This window comes from Onychomys torridus, chromosome 3, assembly GCF_903995425.1.
Source record: "Onychomys torridus chromosome 3, mOncTor1.1, whole genome shotgun sequence".
NCBI classification, from domain to species: domain Eukaryota; kingdom Metazoa; phylum Chordata; class Mammalia; order Rodentia; family Cricetidae; genus Onychomys; species Onychomys torridus.
Genome location: NC_050445.1, coordinates 151,049,150 through 151,070,884, shown reverse-complemented (window position 1 = coordinate 151,070,884; position 21,735 = coordinate 151,049,150). Strand labels below are relative to the sequence as shown.

The following is a 21,735-nucleotide window of genomic DNA, read 5'->3' as shown; positions in this document are numbered from 1 at the left end:
TGTGTTTTTTACTTGTTTGCTTCTGTTTATAAGAAACTAGAAATTAGTTGGCTACTGTCCCTTGAGTGTTACAGTAATCCTTTTTGAAAGAGATGGCCAAGTAAAATGTTTAAAAATAGAAAGTGTAGGTCAAGGGACTGAGGAACTTTAGACCCATCGAAAGAGCAGGCTTTTAAGATCTGGATGATGTGATCATGCACAGACTCAGAGCTGAATGCCAAATTTCCAGAGAGTGTTCATCCTGTGGCCTGCAAGATCCAGCTGTGATGTTACTCAATATCATCTCTTGTCCAGCTGTCTTGATAAGCTTATCCCGACTGTATACCCTGGCAACATTAAAAGAAGCATACACACTTAATACCCAGATAGCTAGGGAAGACTTTGACTGTGTTCAGTCTTACAGACAGGAAGCAAGAGTGAAGGAAACAGAACCTGGGTGACAGCACTTCTGCCAGGATGTTATGTCTCTAAATTAATTGGCTTTCCTGGACTCAGAGACACCCAGAACAGCCTAAACCTTAACTAGCATGAAATAGAGGTTTTCCTTGGATATTAGGGTGGTTCTGAGTTCTTTCAGCAGATGACAAGCATCTGGGCGCATGATAAACAACCCACTGGAGCCACAGGAATAGTAGAGTTCACATTTCATCACTCTACCAGCAGGGAAGAGCAGAGCAATCACACCAGCCAGTCTCCTTTGCCCCCAAATTCTCCTCAGTCTACCTGCTCTTCATTTTAGTTCTCCACAGCTTAATACCCCACATCATAGGGGCTAGCTGAGATTTTTACCACTGTGAATTCCCTGGGAAAGAAGAGAGGCATCAACAGTCCTTAACAGAAAAGGATGGAATCCCACCATGATGAGTGATGACTTCAGGCCACTCTAGGACTCCTGCTTGCTCTGTCTCCTCCTGCATTTGTTGCTTTTTCACATGATCTGAGGTGTGTGCATCAGGAAACTAGTGTTAGAAAACACAAGGAGAGTCTAGTTTGTGAATTCTTCAAGGACACTTAGAACCCTGGGAGTGGTAAAGGCTGAAACCCAAAACTTAATACAGAATTGTTTGTATTTTAATCACATTTTATTTTACTTCTAAGTTTCTGAGATATTTAGTTAGCACTCCACACTGAGGAATGTGATATATAGTCCTCACACAGATGACAGGGGCTCTTTGCTTGGTCTATTGTTAACATACAGATTTGCTTTCAGAAATATTTATCCCATTAATGTTGCCTGTCAGTATGAGCCAAGACAAATACGTGCTTTCCAATCAATTGTTATTGGGTAGTACCTATTTACCAATATCAATAGTTTATAACTACTTCAATATAAAACTGCACACAAGGACAATACATAGAATAGTTAGATATTTTGTCTTTAGAGATTATTCATATTTCTAGAAGTTTTAAATATATGAGGGGTTCTATAAGAGATGCAAGTGACCTTGTTTATGTACATACTATGGTTATAGATAATGATTATTATTTGCTCATAGGTAGGCATTCCACTGTACCCAACACTGGGTGGTAGACATGATTAATGTTTCTAACACCATGCTTTCTCTTCTGAAAAAGATTGCTTATCCCACACTTTGCCAGAAGACCTCCATTGCCTTCCTATGAGCAGAATATCCTTATCTGGACCATGTTAGCTCAGCTATGTGGTTTTCCCTGGTGCTAACCCAGGAACTGAATGGACTGTGTACTCATGTTCAAATATGTTACACATTCTGTGGGGTTTAGTGAAGCCTCTCACAATTCTGCTTTTAGCTGCAAGAAGATCCAGAAGCAGTTTCTGGAGGGCTGAGGTAAGGAGACCCTGGGGAGCAGAGTTCACTTTGGATGATCAGAGCCTGCTGAAGAAAAGTTGCAGTCAAGTAAAGCTTGGATGCTGAAAGCTTCTGCAGCCTTGGGACTCTGAGTTGCTATGGTAAGAACTGGTGTCCACACCTTTAGTCCCAGCACACAGGAGGCAGAGGCAGTCAGATCTCTGTGAGTTCCAGGCCAGTCTGGTATTCATGGTCAGTTTGAAGATATCCACAACTACACAGTAAGACATTGTCTCAAAAATAATTTTAAAAAATGATTAATATGCCAAGTCCCATACTTTCTCCTTTTTCATTTTTTTTTATTTTATTTTCACACATTTGTTTGAATCACCTTTAGAATATGGAACACATTTTTTAAACATCTCCTGTGGCAGCACTGAGGATAATTGGGGGCAAGCCTAATTACTGAAAATAAATAAAAAATTATCAGGAGCCAAATCTAGTGAATTAGATGAGTGATCAATTTCACAACACTACTTCAGAATGAAAAAAAAAAACTTTAAGCAATAAAAACAGCTTTTGTCACAGGTCATAGAAAGCTCCAAAGGGTGTTTCAAAAAATGATTTCGCTCAGCACATATGAACATGTATGTTCTCTCATAATGCTGAAATTTTTACCGTTATTTCATTATGACTAGCATACTTTTGATTCAATTAGAACTCTGTATAGGCCTATATGCCATCTGTTGCTTTGTCCAGCCAAATGTTGTACATCTGAAAGGAGATGGTCAGATGGAATATCTTAGGTTGACACAAGCAGCAGAGCAATGGTGATATTGTTCAGGCTCTACATGACATGATGAAACATAGGTGAAGAACACCCCTGCGTAACTGAGGAGTCTGCTGCAGCGGCAGCATCTAGAGTCTGGTATGTTGAATGAGAAGGATGGCTTTGGATGAAGAACCATCTGAATTGTCAGGTTGAATGACATGTATCCTTGCTGCCATGGCAGTGCCTACAAACACCTAAATTTGCACTGGATGTGGGGAGGTTCATTTGTTTTCTCAGCCTTTGGGAATCTACTGCAGACTGACTCTCCAAGGCTCTTTAGGAAATAGACTGGTGGCCACAGTACAGAAAGCATTGCTCCTACTGGCACTCTGCCCATGTTCTCAGATGGGCTGCTTGGAAGCCAGGAGTCATCAGCATCCTGAGGACTGCAGTGGTTCCATTATTACCCTTATTCTTGCAGAACATAGTAAGGAGGAAGGCATGCAGAGAGTCCTTTACAGAGATTCAGGTGCATGCAAGCATAGGAGCCTGCCACTCAGTAAAAGGGCTTGCCATGTCCTCTGGGATTGTGTGAACAGGAAGCGAAGTCAAGGTTATCACGTTGAGAAAGAACAGTAACAGAGCGGGCTGCAGTCTGTACCCCAACTGTTTTACAAACCAGGGCCATCATTTTCTCATGCTTCAAACAAACCCATGAAATGCAACTGTGTGGGACCACACATATGTGTAGGTAAAGGAGGAGCCAAAGCCAGATCTCCCACTGTGAAGGTACTCCTCCACTGCCTCATTCCCACACCCCCAGAACTCATACCTGAAAACCATATTAGTGACAAGTCTTGGGGAAAACCCTAGCTCAGACTGGGAATTTGCAAATACCTCTTGTTCTTCTGTATGAGGAAGTCACTTTTCTTTTCTTTTCTCCTCCATCCCCAAAGTCAAGGGACACTAGAAGTCAGTTATGAAGCCACTAAATCACCTCTGACCCGTTGCAGGGTCCCCATATAAAGCCCACCTGGTGCTGGGGAATGGATGGGGATGAGAATGCATCCAATTATGGTGAAAAGAAATGTTCCATTGGAAAGGACTGGTGGGAGTCACCGGATAGCTAAAAACTACCAAAATCGACTCCAGTTTTTATTAGAGGGAGTGGATGGTCAAAGATAGGACATAGAAAATAATGAAAGCTTTATTCAGAACTACCAAATTCAGTCTGAAGAAAACTGTAGGAGACAGTTAAAAACCTGAGTCAGGGCAAGAGGAAGACTGCCAAAGAAGTACCATGACATTCCAGAAGATATTTTGTGCTTAGAGCACAAAATAAGGACATGGGTTTGTGACACCTCGTATTGATTGTCAACTTGATTGAATTAAGGATCACTTAGATATTGAGAAAACACATTTCCGGGTGTGTCTATAAGGCTATTTTAATGAGTCTTTCTCTGTCCCACAGCCAGCTCCCAAATAATTACACAGAGAGACTTACTATTAATTATGAAATCTTGGCCTTAGCTTAGGCTTATTTCTAACTAGCTCTTATAACTAAAATTAACCTATTTCTATTAATCTACATGCTGTTGTATGGCTTGTGGCTTTTGCCTCTTCTCTTGCATGTCCTGCTTCCTCTGTGACCTGCTGGCAACTCTGTCTTTCTTCTTCCCGGAGTGCTCTCTGTCTGAAAGTCCTGCCTTTACCTTCTGCTTAGTTATTGGCCATTTAGCTTTTTATTAAACCAATCAGGTGCCTTAGGCAGGCAAGGTGAAACAAATGCAACATATCTTTTCATAATTAAGCAAATGCAGCATAAACAAATACATAACACACTTTTTACACAGTTAAAGTAATATTTGGCAGCATAAAGAAATGTAACACATCTTTACTTAGTTAAAGTAATTTCCACAACAGCTATTTCCAGAGAGGTTAGATCTAATGAACGTCTTGATCCCTTGATACAAGTTTCAAAACCTGCAGAGATTATTGGAAGCTAGAAGATGGCCTGATTATAAGAAATGGATCCCTGGGATTATTGTTTGGGGGTTATATCTTGTTCTGGCCCCTTCTTGTTATGGTTTGCTCTACTTCCTGTCTTCTATGATATGAACCACTCTCCCACACCTCCACTCTGATCCACTGGCACCTCAGAAACAAAATACATCCTCCTTCACTGTCTCTATCATGTGAACTTTGTCTCAGTGATGACAAAATTAATGAAGTTATTTTGAAAAAAATGACTATTATTGTATATGGGTGTCTGTGTGTCTGTCTGTGAGTAAATGCCACATATATGTAGTAGTCACAGGGTCCAGCAAAGAGCATCAGTTTCCCTGGAGCTGGAGTTACAGGTGTTTGTGAGTCTCTTGATTTGGATGGTGAGGTCAGTCCCCTGCAAGAGCAGTAAGTACCCTTAAGCTCTGCACCCTCTCTTTAGCTTCCACACGTCTCAACTCCAGACTCATAAAAGAGTCAGGCTAAAATTGTTCTCTTGTCTTTGGGTATCCCTTTTTACTTCATGCTGGCCCTCGGAGTATATGCTTGCCTGTATAGGTATATAGCTGCCTTGTAATTAATCATCACACTTTGATAAAATGTTTTATGGACTTCATAATCACCCATTTCGTTAAAACTTTGAGTGGCTTTTCCAGGCCAGAATTAATCATGTTAGTATCCAGCTTGTGTGATCAATGCCTGAGATTACTGTCTCACAAAGATGCATTCTTAGGATCAAAGACGAGATACAGTGGGAAAAGCTATGCTCAGCAAGAAAGTTCCCCCTGAGACTTCTGAACCTATAAGAGAAAATAAGAATCCCTTCCACTCATTCTGCTGAAGGGTATTGTTCACCACATCCATCTACTCATATGCATTCAACTCTCATAAGTATTCAAATCATGAGTAACATAAGTTAGAACAGAAAACCTGTCCTCCCCTCCCAGTTCTAAAGCTTCTTTGTGGGTTAGTTTTTGTTGTTGCAAACCATTTTTTTTTTCAAGACAGGGTTTCTCTGTGTGTGTTTCTTTGGAGCCTGTCCTGGAACTTACTCTGTAGACCAGGCTGGTCTGTGATTCACAGAGATCTGCCTGCCTCTGCCTCCTGAGTGCTGGGATTAAAGGCGTGTGCCACCCCTGCCAGGCTTGCAAACCATTTTCTTAAACTAAGCATGAAGCCATGGCTAGTGAGCACTCTCAGAACCCATTCCCATGTTACCATCCATTCTTGACAATTCTTAAAAGAAACGGCATTGGAGGAATTCTGGTTCTGGCTACACAAACAATGCTGTCTATGAAACTGCCCACCTTCAATCTCCCTTTCCTCACATTCTGTTTTCTCCCTTCCCTGAACTCCAGGATCCTTCTGCCCTTGCAGCTCTTCCTCAGGAAAAGCCTACACCCAGTTCTGTTCTGTCATGTCTTCTGGTTATTTGTTGTCCTTCTCACACTAGTCAAAAAGCACCCTCATCACAACCCACATTCTCCAGCAATTGATGCTACATAAGCATGGAGTTGAATGACATGTTGAGACCTCTGTCCTCACCTGATGAGTTAAGGGAACTGAAATTAAGGATCAGCTCAGGGTTCCATGATGGGAACACAGAGTTCTTGACTGGTGTATAGAGTTCTTTGCACACCATGTGACTCTGTTAAAATTCACTACAAGGTGATCTGGACTTTCCATATGTATCAAGCCTGGCAAGGGGTTTAGGGGGTTCATGAAATGGTAGAAAGGGTCAGTAATGCAAATTCTAACTCTAGCATTCTGTATATGTAATTCTTATTGCAGCCATCAAGTACTCACTTTACACTAGATGTTTTCCAAGTCTTTGCCTTGCTGCTGCATTAGGCAACTTACACATGAGCTCTGAGGACTGGGAGTCCTTTCAATCCTATGTTCTGTGGTTCGTGGGCATCAAACAACTTGCCCAGAGTCAAAGTCAGTGGGCTAAGGATGCAGACTCATGTTAATTGACCCCAGTGCCCTTAATTACTACTCTTGGGCTGTACCTCCTGATAGCCTAACAAGCTTGCCCCCAAACTGACACTAGCAGGGAATCTAGTAATCTTTTTTCTGCCAGTTTCCTGCCCTACTTTTAGTTGATCTGGTTTTTTTCTTCTCTCTTCTTAGTCCACCAAGGATTGCCTTCTTTCTTTCCAAGTTCCTTGTTTCATTTGCTTCCGCTATTTAAAAACTCCTTGCCGAAAGTCCAACAAAAATAATTTTCCTTTCTTCTTTTAACAGACAATTTTTAATTTTAAAAAAGCTTGTTAGACTAAATATAATTTTGTGTGAAATGTTTTAAGGTTGGAAGACTTTCTCCTCCTCACTTCACCTAAAAGGTGCATGGAATCTAATAATGTAAACCACCATCATCCTCACTCTTCCTCCATCCCTCTCTGACGTGAGAAAGCAGACTGTGGAGAAGGCGGCCCGCCGTGGTTCATAAAGAACCACAGGAGAAGGTGGCCTTGGTGAGGGGAAAAAAGAGACTAGGTGGAAAGTAATACACAGATAGCATTTGGGAATGTAAGGCTCCCGCTGGGCAGTGCACAGCTAACATGTGTTCTTTACACAACTCACCTTAATTGAACCCATGGTTCCAAATAACTACAAGTTATGGCAGAAAGAAATTGGGAATCTCTAACATCAGTGCATGTACATGACACAATAAATTCTGCCTGACATATAATTAATGCTCAAAGCCTGTTGCTGGAATTTTAGATTCGTCAGAGAGATGACTATTTTTCCCTTACTCTTGGAAAATATGGCTCTGAGTTCCTAACTAAGTTCTTTTAATTTTTTCAGTATATATGTTCAGTTCTTTAAGGGCAATGTAAGCATCTTTTTCATAAAGTTCCCCTAACAAGATTTATTTTAACGATAAAGCAATTCCTTTGCTGAATGGAATGAATATTTTATAAGAATAGCAACCTAATATTAATGATAAAATAATCTCCTTTACCCCCAGCCTTTTGTTCTCACACAGCTCCTGTGGAAAGCCTTATAATCCCCATGTTGTGAGGGGAGCAGCTCAGGTGTTTGAACGCAGCTGGAGGGGCAGTTTTACAGGTGTAAGGCAAGGCTGTCTTTGAAATATCCAGTGTTCTTGGCACTTCAGCTTCATATCACAGCTGGGGCAGCTGCTTCAACCTGCATTTTTCAGAGTCCCCAACAGCGTGGTTTGTCCTGTAAAAATGTTGAAGGTTCCCTGGGATGCTTTCCATAAGATTTGGAGCTGTGTTTGATGTTCTGAGAAAATATCTGGGATGTTCTTGTTCATCCTCATGAAAGAAGATATCCCTTGAAGTGGATCAGTTTCTTTCAATCCTCATCCTTTCAGCAACTCAGTGAAGGCTTCCTGGCACCCTCTGAGACCTCCATGATCCACTGCTAATTGCCTATTGACTTATGTAGTGTTTTAGAGGTACTGTCCAGAATGTACTTTGTAGGCAGGAACCTCCATATGACATCAGTGCAGACACAGTACCAGACACTCCCCATTTCCAGAATTTTCACAGGAAATACCAAGAGCTGCTTTCAACCTGAGCTTTTATAAAACATTGACAATGTCTATTATCAAATCTGTTGTTCTTATAGATGGAATGATTTCTATTTAATACCAATGTTGGAAGCCCTGTCACTTGAGATATTTGAAGATAAGACATTTTCTTTAAGGAGTTAATGAAGGTAAAGTGAGGTCATAAGGGTGGGTCACTATCCAATAGGGCTGGTCTCCTTGTAAGAAGAGGAAGGAAGGTCTCTGAGGGATGTGCACCCGGAGATAAGGCCACATCAAGAACATGTCTGCAAGTCAGACACAGCCATGCTCTTGGACTTTGGCTTCTAGAATTATGGAAAAATGAATCTCTATTGTTTAAACCACCTGACTATTATTCTGCTGTGGAAGCCTGTTTCAGTTTTCTTTCTTTTGATGGGACAAAATACTGTGACCAAAAGCAATTTAGTGTAGGAAAAGGTTTATTTTTCGTACACTTTCAGGTTATAGTACACAATAGAGAGAAGTTAAAGTGGAAACGCAAGGCCAGAACCTGGAGGCAAGAGCGATACTTGCCCACACATTCTCTTCTATAGCGTAGGACCATTTGCTGAGGGATGTATAGTGGAAGGTACATGGAGAGGGAAGGAAGATCCACATTTCTCTGGGTTCCTGCACATGTCAAAGAGCTCTCCAAATCCTATTTTTATTTCTGATTCAGACTTTATCACACAGGTAGATCAATCCTACCACAGCTAGTACACTAGGCAGGCAACTCACCAAGACTTGTATACTTGGATGCTTCTTGGCCTCTCTGTGCAGTGTTCTCTTTTCCAGGCTATGAGGATAGACCCTTCTGGAATGAAGAGAGTCTTAATATATCACCTATTTTCAGATATGGGTAGTTTTTGAACTCTTTATGGCCAGCTCTATCCAAGACAGAAAGGTGATTAGAATTCCTATGATCTGTCTTGGCAGAGAGGATTCTCAATTCTGTAGCTTGCTTTGGGAAGGGAGTTGAGCCAGAAAGCATAGATGAAAAACGTAGTATCACAATAGGCAATCAATGTTTGTTAAAAATAGGAACCAATGACTATTAAATAAATATACCTCTTTGTTATAGTCAGATTCAACTGTCTACTTGATTGGAATGTCTGAGAGGTGAGTCCCAATTGAGGGATAGCTGAGATTGGGTTGGCTTGTGGGCACACTGTGTGTGTGTGTGTGTGTGTGTGTGTGTGTGTGTGTGTGTGTGTGTGTGGTTTCTTGATTGTACCCAGGCACCATTCCCTGGGTAGGTTGTCCTGGACTATATAAGAAAGCTAGGTAAGCATGAGCCTGTAAATCAGCTAGCAAGCAGTACTTTTCATGGTTTCTACTTCAAGTTCCTGTTTGAGTTCCATCCAGATGCCCCCAGTGATGGACCATGGCCTGTAAGCTGAAATAAATCCCTTTGTCCCCTAAGTTACTTCTGATTAGAGTATTTTATCACAGCAACAGAATGAGACTAGAACACCCATCTTCCTGAAATTGATTTCTTGTATTTATGAATTAAAATTTCAGGACATGTACCCAGCTAACTTGCTAAGTCTAGAATTACAGACTTCAGACTTCTAACAAACTTTCCTTCTTCCTTCCTTCCTTCCTTCCTTCCTTCCTTCCTTCCTTCCTTCCTTCCTTCCTTCCTCCCTCCCTCCCTCCCCTCTCTGTCTCTCTCTCTTTTTGGGTTTTTTTGAGACAGGGTTTCTCTGTGTAATTTTGGTGCCTATCCTGGATCTCGCCTTCTAGACCAGGCTGGCCTTGAACTCACAGATAGATATCTGCCTGGCTCTGCCTCCTGAGTGCTGAGATTAAGGTATTCCACCACCACCTGGCACAAACTGTGTTTCAATATGTGTTTTCTTTGAATAATCAAACTTTTCTCCAAAGTTTATGTGCAATAATATTTATATGAAAACATAAATGTAAAGTACAATTTATTAATATATTAATTAAAAATTAATTGAAATATATATATATATATATACATGAAGCTTTTATAATATTTTTAAAGGGGCTAAAGAGATGGCTCAGCATACACTGCTCTTGCAGAGAAACTAAGTTCAATTTCTAGCATCCATGTTAGTGGCTTACCACCCCCTATTAACTCCAGTTCCAAGGGATCTGATGCCTCTGGTCTTTGTGGGTGCCTGCACTAATGTGCACTTCACTAGCACACACATGCAGACACACAAACTCACGTATACACACACCAAAAAAACTTTAAAAATAACAAAAATAAATTATTAAAAAGAAACAAAAATTCTTAAGAGAATAGCAGAGATACTCTGTTATATTGTAATTTCAGGACATAGATCACAGGGGTGGGGGAAATTAGGAATATTGTTACTAAGCAGAAATAATTTCTTAACTAAATTAACTTAGATATTGCAATCCTATCATTGGTAGATAAATTAGTTAAGACTAGATAATTTGAAAGTTTGAAAAGAAAGTATCAAATCAAGCCTTTGTATTATGCATATAATGGGGTCAGATGTGAGCCTATTAATTTAATAAATCACTAGAACATTTATTTCCAAGGACTTCTTGAAATTTTGTTTTTAAAACTTAGTATTGATGTCTAAAATATTAGTACAAGAAAATACCAAGCTTCAGAATCTGGTCTTTTTTTGCTCTTGATATTATTTTTTTCTGTTTTTATTTATTTTTTTATTAAGAAACTTTTTTCATTCATTCTACATACCAATCAGAATCTGGTCTTATTTAAGACATTAACAGTTTCAATGATGAAAACTAAAGTTACTGTAACAATCTACAGGTGGCTTTCATTTGTAGGATAGAATCTCTTTTATTTGTTTCCTTGTTAGAGGCTGTTTGTCTGCTCTGGGCATCACATTACTTAGTGATTTCTAAGTCTCTCCCTTTGTAATTACCCATCAAGGAAAGGCTCTGGACTGTCGCTTTGACTTTAATGAGGCTCTTTGTCTCTAAAATCATCAGTGGAGGCTGGAAGGGGCGCAAAGGGCAGATAATTGAAATGCGTTGGGATTAATTGGTTAGCAATTTTCTTACAAGGAAAGTGGTATGGTTTACAGTTTAACTTTCTTAGAACATGGCATTTGTTCTGTTATAATTGGAAAATTATTAATTTAAATTATGAATAGAACACTTTTATGCTCTATCATTGGAATTCTTCCTAAAACATTATTTTCTGCCATGTCATATATTATGTTAAACAACTCTAATAAATTCCAAAGTCACTTTTTTCTTATTTTATGCATTGCTTGAATTTCGTTCCTTTCTCCTTCATTTTAATAAGTGGCAGAATAATATTATATATTGTATTATCTTCTATTTAGAGTTTAATGAGGAATGGGGAAAACAGGATGGAGAGATGGTAAATTGTTGAATTTTGATCACATCTCCCCACTTAGTATTTTGGAAATATATAAGTAGAGAATTTAATAAGTTTTTTATCTTTGTATTACAAATCATTTTGTTTCATTTTATCTTGAGACAGGATCTCATGTGTCCTGGATAGTCTGAAATTCACTATGTAGCTAAGGTTGGATTTGAACTCCCAATCCCCCTGCTTCTCTGAGAGCTAGACTAACAGGCATGCACCGCTATGTCCAGCTTCTTCTATAAGAAATTGCATTTGGTTCACCTCATTTATGCCCCCACCTCTCTCTCTTTAATCAGTAATATCTGACCTGAAGTATTCAAAACACAAGCTGAGGAGTTAGATGTATCTGAGTTTGAAATGTGATGGGGCCATTTAATAGTCATGTGACACTTGACCCATGGTTTAATGGTTCTAACTGCAATGGGATTCAATGATAATTAACTGGCAAGATTTCTGTGAAGATTAGGTGACATAACTCACTAAGGAAGCCCTTGTGGAAGCCTGATATTGCTATGAGTTCATTGATGGCTGGAGCTGTTTCTGCTAGTACTATTAGTAGACAGTGTCAGCATAGCTTCTGCAGATCTCAGGGGCATACTTGGCTACAGAGTGGCCTATTTTAACCCCAGCCCAAGTCCAAAAGTTTTTCCAAACATGTCCTCTTAGGAAACTTCAGCTTCCCTCTATCAAAATAACTGCTAAGTTAAAATGTTCTTTGTCTGAAGGTTGCTTAGCTCTCATGCTCAGTCTGATAAAAGCAAGAATGATGGAGAGCTTTCTCAAATGTTCAGGACAAGTCTGGCTTCAAGGATATTCGAGTTCAATATCTGCAATTGGTTTTATGTCATTGTGAAAAGCACCAGGAAAAGAAAAAGAAAACCCTTCTTCAATAACAGTCAAGGCAATTTGTAATAAGCCTAGCAACAGCACTCTTGAAGTCAAGAAGCCATAAGAACATCAAGAGAACCCACTGAGCAGTTCTCCATGGGGACCACTGTTTTACCCACAAGATGGAGTATGGGGCAAGCTCTTAGCTTATCAGCACACTGAGCAGTGACAGTGGACATGTTTCTCCTTGATTGACATATTTGGGATCATTGCTTTCAACAATCTATCTGGATTGGTTGAGTTTAATGTAGTGCCCATGGACATGGATGGAAATTGGTATGGCACAGATGTGTCAGTACAGTGTCAGTGGACCACTCCTTGGTCCAAATAAACAAGGACGTTTTTGCTTCTGAGAAGCCATGCCACTGCTTCTAAGTTAGAACTTGCAGCGCACTAGAGAGAAGAGCTATTTATTTCAGTGTTTTCCCACAGAAGAGAAAATTTAAGAACCACAGAAACATAAGTTATAAAGTATACCTGAACTGTAGAAATATTGGTTGAAATAACCTATTTCACAAGTTCTTTTAAAGTAGTTTTGAGTTTTTCAATTGTGAAAAAAGCAGAAGCTTTGAAGGGCATTTGATTAGGAACCCCAGTGTTCCAGTTTCTGTCCCTCAGTCAATTGTCCTATTGAGAGTGGCCTTGCTCTCTGGATCCCTGCTCTGTCTTTTCCTTTCACTTCAGGTCAGCTTCTGGGAACCTGGGAACTTTGTGGCTCAAAGCAACACATTTTTAAAAACACCACAATAGGAAACCTTTTCTGTTCTTAAAAGTATAATGGTTTGGGCCAAGTGAGAGGAAAACAACTCACTAGACTTTTCAGATAAAATAAACACACACACACACACACACACACACACACACACACACACACACACACTCCACAATCCACCCAGACCCTGATGATACAGTGTAGACTTAAACATGGTCATGAGGAAAAACCAAGACAAGGCAACAATCATCATTGTTGGCATGCCTGTCATCATGAAACTGACACTACAGAGGAGACAGGCAGAAGAGAGACAGTTAGAGGATGAATAAACAGATGATTAAACATTTTGACATGAAACAATTCAGAATGGGGCCCTAGCTGATCAGCTAAAGAATGTCCTTGGGCACCAACCCAGAGTTCCTCCAAAACACAATTAAATTATCTACAGCTGCTTAATTTCGAAGATGGAATACATTGCAAAAGCACTTTTTTTTGGGGGGGGGGGTTGAGACAGGGTTTCTCTGTGTAGCTTTGTGCCTTTCCTGGATCTCACTTGGTAGTCCAGGCTGGCCTTGAACTCACAGAAATCTGCCTGTCTCTGCCTCCCAGTGCTGGATTACAGGCGTGCACCACCACCACCTGGCCAAGCTCAACTTCCTTTTTTAAAATGGTTTTAGATACTCAAATGAATCTTTTTTTTCCTTTCAATCAAGAAATGCAGAGTATCCTTTCAAATCTGCAGCTGAATAATTTGAATTTGTTTCTACTTTGAACAAGTTAGGTGACTGAGAAGGTTTGGTCCTTAAGAAGGGAATTACATTTCCTACAGTTTGCTTAGGGTATGCCATTTTGGTTTCTGGGATGTGGCTTCTAATTTGATATAAATAGGCTATTAGAATTTTCTGATAGATAGGACCCAATTTTCCTGAAGGGTATTTTGGCTAGGAATTAAGCACTGCTCAATACAGTGAGAAGGTAAATTTCCTAGATCTATATTATGAAGATTCTTTGATGTTGAAAATGTATAAAAGAGTCAGCTGTGAGGTAGTTGGCTGTGTGATTATCATCTCTTAGACCCTTACTCTGGGAATCAGCTGCTTGGAGTGGGAAAAGTGAGCCAAGTAGGACCCTGTTTTGGCAACTGGTTGGTCTTTCCTTCAAAACCATTCTATTTTGAACACATCACTATCAGTCTAAGTGCACTCCACTCCACATGCTGTTTCAGGAGGCCTTGCTCCAACTTTGAAAGTCTCTGCCAAGTAAAACAAGCTTTGTTGAAGTTGAAATGACATGTCAATGCCCTGCAGATGTATCTGCCACGGTGAAATGGAAAGCATAAGATTTGTCCTTATTAAGAGCTTGTGATTGGGTTCACATGTGAAGCTTATGATCAATGGAATCAGAAGCTGTGTACATGAGGGCCTCTGGGATGGAATTACAGCCATACACAACTGTGACACAACCCTCTTCTGCTAATATAGGCAGACTGTTTCCCACTCATTTTGGGTTAGTCTGGGGGATTTATTTCCTGTACATCATCGCTTAGTGTGGCAATATTATGTCCCAATAAAGGCTTCTCTTAAGTGATCTTTCTTTGCCTGATTGTCTCATTAGTAGAGTGGGCTGAACTTGTTACACAAAGACCAGAAAGGCTCCTGGACACTTCAGCTCCAGCCTCCCCCAGCAGCAACAAGAAGATAGCCTAAGAGTTCCAGAGACATGAACAGAAACCAGGAAAGCAAAGCCCAGAGAAGACAAGGGGCTACGAAGAACTGAAAGGCAGAGCTGGAAGCCACAGCCACTAGTAAAGTTCCTGAGAGCCACCAGGGTTAAGAACCAAGGGTCTAGTTACTCTCTTTGATGGGATGGCAGCACTCAAAGCCCAAAGGAATAGCCTTGACTGAGCATTTAGAGCAATAAGCCCCTGTTCTCTGGGTCTGTGAATAGTTAAGCCCATCCCCTAGTGCCTGACACTCAGGGCTAAAAATGCCATGGAAGCTGCTACTTGTCCACTCCCATCTTCCCTCTGAATAGAGCAATAAAAACCCAGCCAGCATTTGTGTAACATCCAGAGATTCATAGTTATTGATTATTGACTATGGGTAATACATTCTTAGGCACTGTGAAAAATCCTTGAAGAGATAAGAATTTTAAACCCCAGAAACATAAATAACGTCCTGTAACATTATTGGGAAATATATACCAAAATACATAAGAAACTAAATAACAACAGAAACACTTTTGGAAACAAAAACTGATTGGTAAGACATTTTCAGAATAAGAACAGGAAGGGGGTCAGAGGGATGCACTTTGCAAATCAAACTTTGAAAACCAATGACACGGATGGCTTCCATGTGCAGGAAGAGACAAGAATTTTCCAGAGATGACTCTCCCAGAGTCCTGATCAAGAGCTTGGTGCCCATGACAGAAAAGGGTGTTTAAAGGATTGATGCAAAGTTCAACCAGTTTCTGCTAGACTCCAGCAAGGAAGACAAAATGGCTGCAGAGATCTAGTTCATAGAAGCTCTTAAGTGAATAGCTAAGAAATGATTTCATTCCGTAACTCCAGAGAAAGCAGGCTCTGCATAAAAGAATTTTGAGCAAGAAAAATGTCGAATCTGTGTAGGTAAAGATTCACCCGAGCCTCCCTATTCATTTTGTGGTTGAGGAGACAGAGGTCCATCAAGAGTAATTGTGTTGTCTGAGATCAGGCAACTGGACCCGTTGGAGCACTTTTGTTGTCCTACAGTACATTTTGATGGCATACCAGAAGGCCTCTCAAAAATGAGGACAACCCTTGTTTGTTTCTTTTCAGATAATTGCATTGCTGTGTTTGGCTATGGTCCATTGGAGGGTAGAATTGTGCCCGACACAATGCCACAGGCCCTGTAAAGATCAAAATCAGTGTTCCTTAACTTTTTAATGCTTGAGATTTCTTTTGTTACATAATGCCAAACTGATGCCTTTCTCCAGTCTCCTTGATTGAAACTTCAGTGTGAAGGAAACCACAAATAAAAATCAGAATGAGTTTTGAAGCTGAAATTACACATGGGAGAGGCAGCTCTGTCTGTCCTCTATACCACTGACACTGAGAATTACTAACATGTGCAGAGGTGTTAGAAGAAAGGAATAGTTGCAAAGTTTGAGGAAAGAACTTTGAGGCTTAAAGAACTTGGTCATAGGAGATGAAGCTCAGAGATGAGTGGACAAGGATGCATCCAAGGTTTTACCTTACAGTTGTTGGTTGAAAGAATATCAACAGGCCAAACACCACTGATAAAAGCTACAAATAAAATTATTCTGAAGCACAGAGGGGCTTCAGTCTGGAACATCTTAAATTATTGATCTCCGTAACTGGAAGAGAACATGTAGCCCTCTGATGTATTAAGCACCAACTCCAACCATGTTAGGTTACACGTTCACGGAAAATATTTTGGGGGATATGGACCTCTATGTTATTATAAAGAATCTAAAGTAACAAAGAGCCTGAACTTTCCCTTGTGGCCTCAACATGTCCTAGCTTGAAGCCTCTTTCGCCATCTAGCATTTCTGACAAATATATCATCACCCTTAACCAACTCAACACCTGAATCTGTCTTTCATTATGTTGACCACTCCTGGGCCAGCTGCCTGCCGCACATTATTATGAACAGCAGTCTTGCCTATTTTTCTAATCTCTTAGAGCATAAATTGGTAGTTCACTTCCCTTTATGAGTAGACATGGGAAGATGGGTGGAATCAATAGCAAGTTATAAGAGTAGAACATGATAAAGATGGAAAATTGGTAGATAATGGCCCTCAGGTCAAGTCTATATAAAACTCTCAAACTCACATGACAGCCAGCAGTGCTGGGTGTTAAAAGCTGAAAATTCTAAATGAAAGTGGAAAGAAGAGCAGATCACTGCTTTTCATCTTTCTATACTTATAACTTTCCAAGAGAGTATGGGAAATACCTAGAATGTAAGAAATTCTGGCGTCCGATATTATGAGAGCAAGTTAGGTTACTAATAGCCCCCTGCCCCCGTCTATAAAAAAGAGACCCTTTAGTTGAAATAAGCATCTACTAGTCTTGACAAAAACAAAATGAAGTATCAGAGAACAAGGAAATACAATCTTGATGGGAAGCCTGTTACTGACAGGGAAGGGAAAGACAAAAGCCTGGACTGTGGCAAGTCTTCAGGAAAACGCACGGGAAGAGAAGAAGAAAATGTTCGAAGGTGCTAAGGTCAGCAGCCACAAGACAAAATCAGAGAGGTTCATTTAATGGATAGTTTAAATAAAACTCAAGTACAACCTGTGATGCAATTAAAAGCAGACTATCACTTGAGCACACTCAGCATGTCTTTGAAAAGGTCATAATTATAAATAAGCAATTGCTGGTATTAATTACCAACCTTCCAAAAGTGCTTCCAGGAAAACATTTCCTCCTTAATGGGACTTCATTTGTTTATTTCCCATAAGAAATGACACTTCCATTTAATGCATAGTGGTAAGTGTGGCTGCACTGATATAACAGAGGCCTAGAGCTGCTTTACAGTTTAGAGCTTCCTTATCACAACCTTGCCTTTCAGGAAGTTCCAATTAGATGCGGTTTAGGGGCAGAGGCAGAAGGAGCTGTGGATCCTTCTTCCATAGGAAGAAAATTAGCTCTCACTTGGAAACAGAGTTTGAAAATGCCATGCAAATGCTTTATCTATCAGCTGACTGAAATAATCTGGATGTAGGTTCACAGAATATCTATCTTTTGCCGAAAAGATAGATAGCAACACTTAAAATTTCAGAGAAATATAACCATTTTTTCTTCTGTGTAACATACATTCATTCATTGGTTTAGCTTGTGAGTTATTCACCTTCAACCAAGAGAAATAAGCTTCTAAATTTCACAACAATAGATTGACTCATTTTCTCAATATTAAGTACATGCCTTTTTCCGTAGTCTTTAGTTCATATCAATAAGAATAGTATTCAAATACTTTTACTCACAACAGCACTTACAGTTATTAGCATTTAGAATATCCAATTTTTGATAAACCAATTTTAATTATAAAGGGCTAGATTTTGTTTTTCAGCCACAGAATACTACTTCTCAGAGATCATAACATATAATAATTCATCACTATATATTATTTAGAGCCAATAAAGGAAAAATAAGTCACATTAACTACTCTTTATAGTATCACAGATCATGATCAAAAACTGAACTTCAGGGAACAGGGTCAGTAAGATTCATGGAATGAATGATGGATGTCTTAGAATTTCCATTTACACATTTAAAGAATAGGTTCATGGATTAGATGAGAGGGGTATAATTGCAGGCCAGTGAGTGAATCAGTCGGAACAGTGAGAAAGAAAGAGACCCTTGGTTGTGTCATAGAAGTGGAAAGTAAATCCCTATTGCTGAAGACACCATGCACTTCAGGTATATGGTTCAGAAGCCACTGAGCTGGAATTGACATGAATGCCTCCATCCTGAGAACTAGCTTTCATGGTATCAGAAGGCACCATGCAAGTTTCCAAAGGAGTAAAGCAACCAACAGTCATACATCTATGTAGGGTGGTGGTGGCATCTCTCTGCCTCAGCCTTCCACTTCCCAGAAATTTGCTCTCTGCTTGTCCCGCCTATACTTCCTGCCTGGCTACTGGCCAATCAGTGTTTTATTTACTAACCAATCAGAGCAACACATTTGACATACAGAATATCCCAAAGCACATCTATGATGTCTAAGAACCATAACAATGATGAACATGGTCCTATAGTCCTAAGGATGCAGTAGTGGCATGCATGCCTTGGCAGTAACCCAACTGTTCTCTAGTTGGACTTAAGGCCTGTTCAACAAGACAGAAACCATGCCTGGTACTAGAAATCTATACAACTACTTGGGGCTAATGATGTCATGGATCTTGGAGGGGAAACTACAACCACCACTTTTCTAAACCAGCATAATCCATAACTTAAATATTTGTCTGTATACTCACACATAAGTGTAGTTTTCAGCCCTTGTCAAGGAAACTCCTCTTTGCAAGAGAAAGAAATCATTGCAAAAAATTACAAGCAATCAAAATTCAAAGTTGTAGAGCCTAGTTTCAATGGATACATCTATAAAACAACTTGTACACCTAAGGCTCAAGGCACATTACAGAAAAGGGGGCAGAGTGATTGCAAAAGGGAATTGATCAGGGAATTTGCTATGAGACTGTGTCTTTTAGTTGTGTCAGAAGCTATACCATAAAGTCTCACCAACATGACTGCCCCAACATGAGCTGAACAAGAACAACGATAGACATGCTAAAGTAGGTGGGAAAAGACCATGAGGTCTCAACCTGTTGCTAGAGTTTTCCTGCCTGGCCCACAGTCAGGACAAGTCTCTCTCACCCACCAGGCCCATAGACACTCAGACCCAACCAAGTAAACACACAGAAACTTATATTGTTTAAAAACTGCATGGCCGTGGCAGGCTTCTTGTTATCTACTTCTTCTATCTTAAATTAACCCATTTCTGTTAGTCTATAAGTTGCCACATGGCTTGTGGCTTACCAGTACCTTACATCTTCCTTGTCATGGTGGCAGCTGGCAGTATCTCTCCACCCAGCCTTCCACTTCCCACAGTTCTCCTCCTCCTTGTCCCGCCTACCCTATCCTTCCTGCCTGGCTACTGGCCAATCAACACTTTATTTATTTTAACCAATCAGAGCAACACATTTGACATACTTGAACATCCCACAGCATCAACCCTACACAAAGAACTAAGGAATGTTGAGATCCAGAGAAATAGTCTTCCCCAGGGAAGAATACACAATTAATTATCTAATACTAAATGGTTGACCACACATACAAGTAACATTACACAAACTGGACAGGTTATACTTAGGAATGTAAGTGTATATACATGTACATAACCAAATTTTATAACAATTAATGAAAAAAAGAAGCAGTGAATTTTGAAAAGGATCAAGAAGAGGTAATGAGAAGTTTTGCAGGAAAAAAAGAGAAGGGGGAATGACATAATTATATTATAATCTCAAAAATAAAATAAATATATTTTTAAAAACAAAGAAAAGTGGTTGTGAATACTGAAGGGTGAAGCAGCCCATGTAGGGAGAGTTTTTCCACCCCAGGATCTGCTTCCAAATTACCGCACAGAGACTTATATTAATTGTAAATGCTCAGACAATATCTCAGGCTTATTACTAACTAGCTCTTATAACTTAACACATTTCTATTAATCTATGTGTTGCCCTGAGGCTCCTGGCTTTTACCTTTATCACATTTTGTGTGTCCAACTCATTCTCCATCTGGCTGGTGATGCATCTGACTCTGCGCTTCCTCATCCCATCAATCTGTTTGGCTTTCCTCTGAACTTTATTCTGTCAGCTATTGGCCAGTCAGCTTGTTTATTCAACCAATCATAATGACATATATTTATACAGTGTACAGAAGGATTATTCCACAATAAGCCCAGGCATTTGACCATATGATGAGAGAATGCTTTTGGAGATTTCCTGGAAAGAAACTCCTTACCAGAAGGGTTACATTTGCCTGATCTTGTTAGACAAACGTTACACTGCTGTAGTTTGTAGTTAAGGTCTGCTTTGCTTTATATTAATGATATGTTTCTGAAAATATTTCAATGAAGGAAAATATATAAGATAAACAGTGTTTTAAAGGCTCTGGCTGGGCACCTATCAACACAACAAGAAGGGACTGGAGAGATACTCTGGTTAAGAGCTCCTGCTGCTCCATCATGGAGAATGTGGTTTAGATTCCAGCACTGATGTCAGGCAGCTTGCAGCACCTATTACTCTAGTTCAACTGGATCTGAGGATCTCTGGTCTTTGTCTGCATTAGCACACACACAGGCGTATCAGCACACACACACACACACACACACACACACACACACACACACACAATGACAAAAATGTGTAAAAGTGCACAAAAAAGCCAATTATGCAGTCACGTACAGAACTTTGAAGGAAGAAATATTTTTTTTTGCTCTTTGCTCTTTGAAAACAAGAATTTTATGTGTTGGGCTTCTTTTCTTTCCAGGATGATATAATACTGAGGGTTATTTTTTTAATATTGAGGATCTTAAGAAGCACTGCCTACATAGGTAAATCTATATGATAGCTCTGGGTAAACTGTCATAACTCCTTTGTTTAAATAGATGTATTTGTAGTCAATGGATGATAGGTCAGTTCAATTGATAGTATCAAACAGTTTGCATATGACCTTACCTCCTATCTCTGAGAATTAAAGAAATCATACATTATAAAGGACAGTGTGGTACTTTTAGTACTTGTCTTCCAAAAACATAGATTTATTCTCCAACATGAGCTCAAGAAAAATAACAAGGAAGGTGAAAATTAAGAGTCCTATTGATTGCACTTTGTTTTTAAGAACTGTGCCCTGAGATTATCTTAGTTCTATTAAATTAGGAACAGCCAAAGCAGAAAAAAAGAGGTTGTTATTCCGTTTGTGTCAGATGTGAGCTCTGTGTTCATGGGTGATTGAATTAGATGTTGGCCACAGAGGAAGGTTAGGGAAGGGTAATGGTGATTATCTGACCCAGAGTTGTTGTAACCAGAACTTTCTCCTCTCTATGCTGAAGCAAAGTGGTTTGTTATTGACTTTTCCTAAGTGTTCTTTCTTTAAACTTTCTGAAATCTCTGAACAAATTCACT

At 39.8% G+C, this 21,735-nt stretch overlaps 1 protein-coding gene across 1 annotated transcript in view; it reads right to left on the bottom strand.

The window, feature by feature from the left end:
- Pik3c2g (phosphatidylinositol-4-phosphate 3-kinase catalytic subunit type 2 gamma) overlaps positions 1-21,735 on the bottom strand; it is a 324,912-nt gene that overhangs the window by 139,362 nt on the left and 163,815 nt on the right. The gene's annotated exons all lie outside the window — the stretch shown is intronic.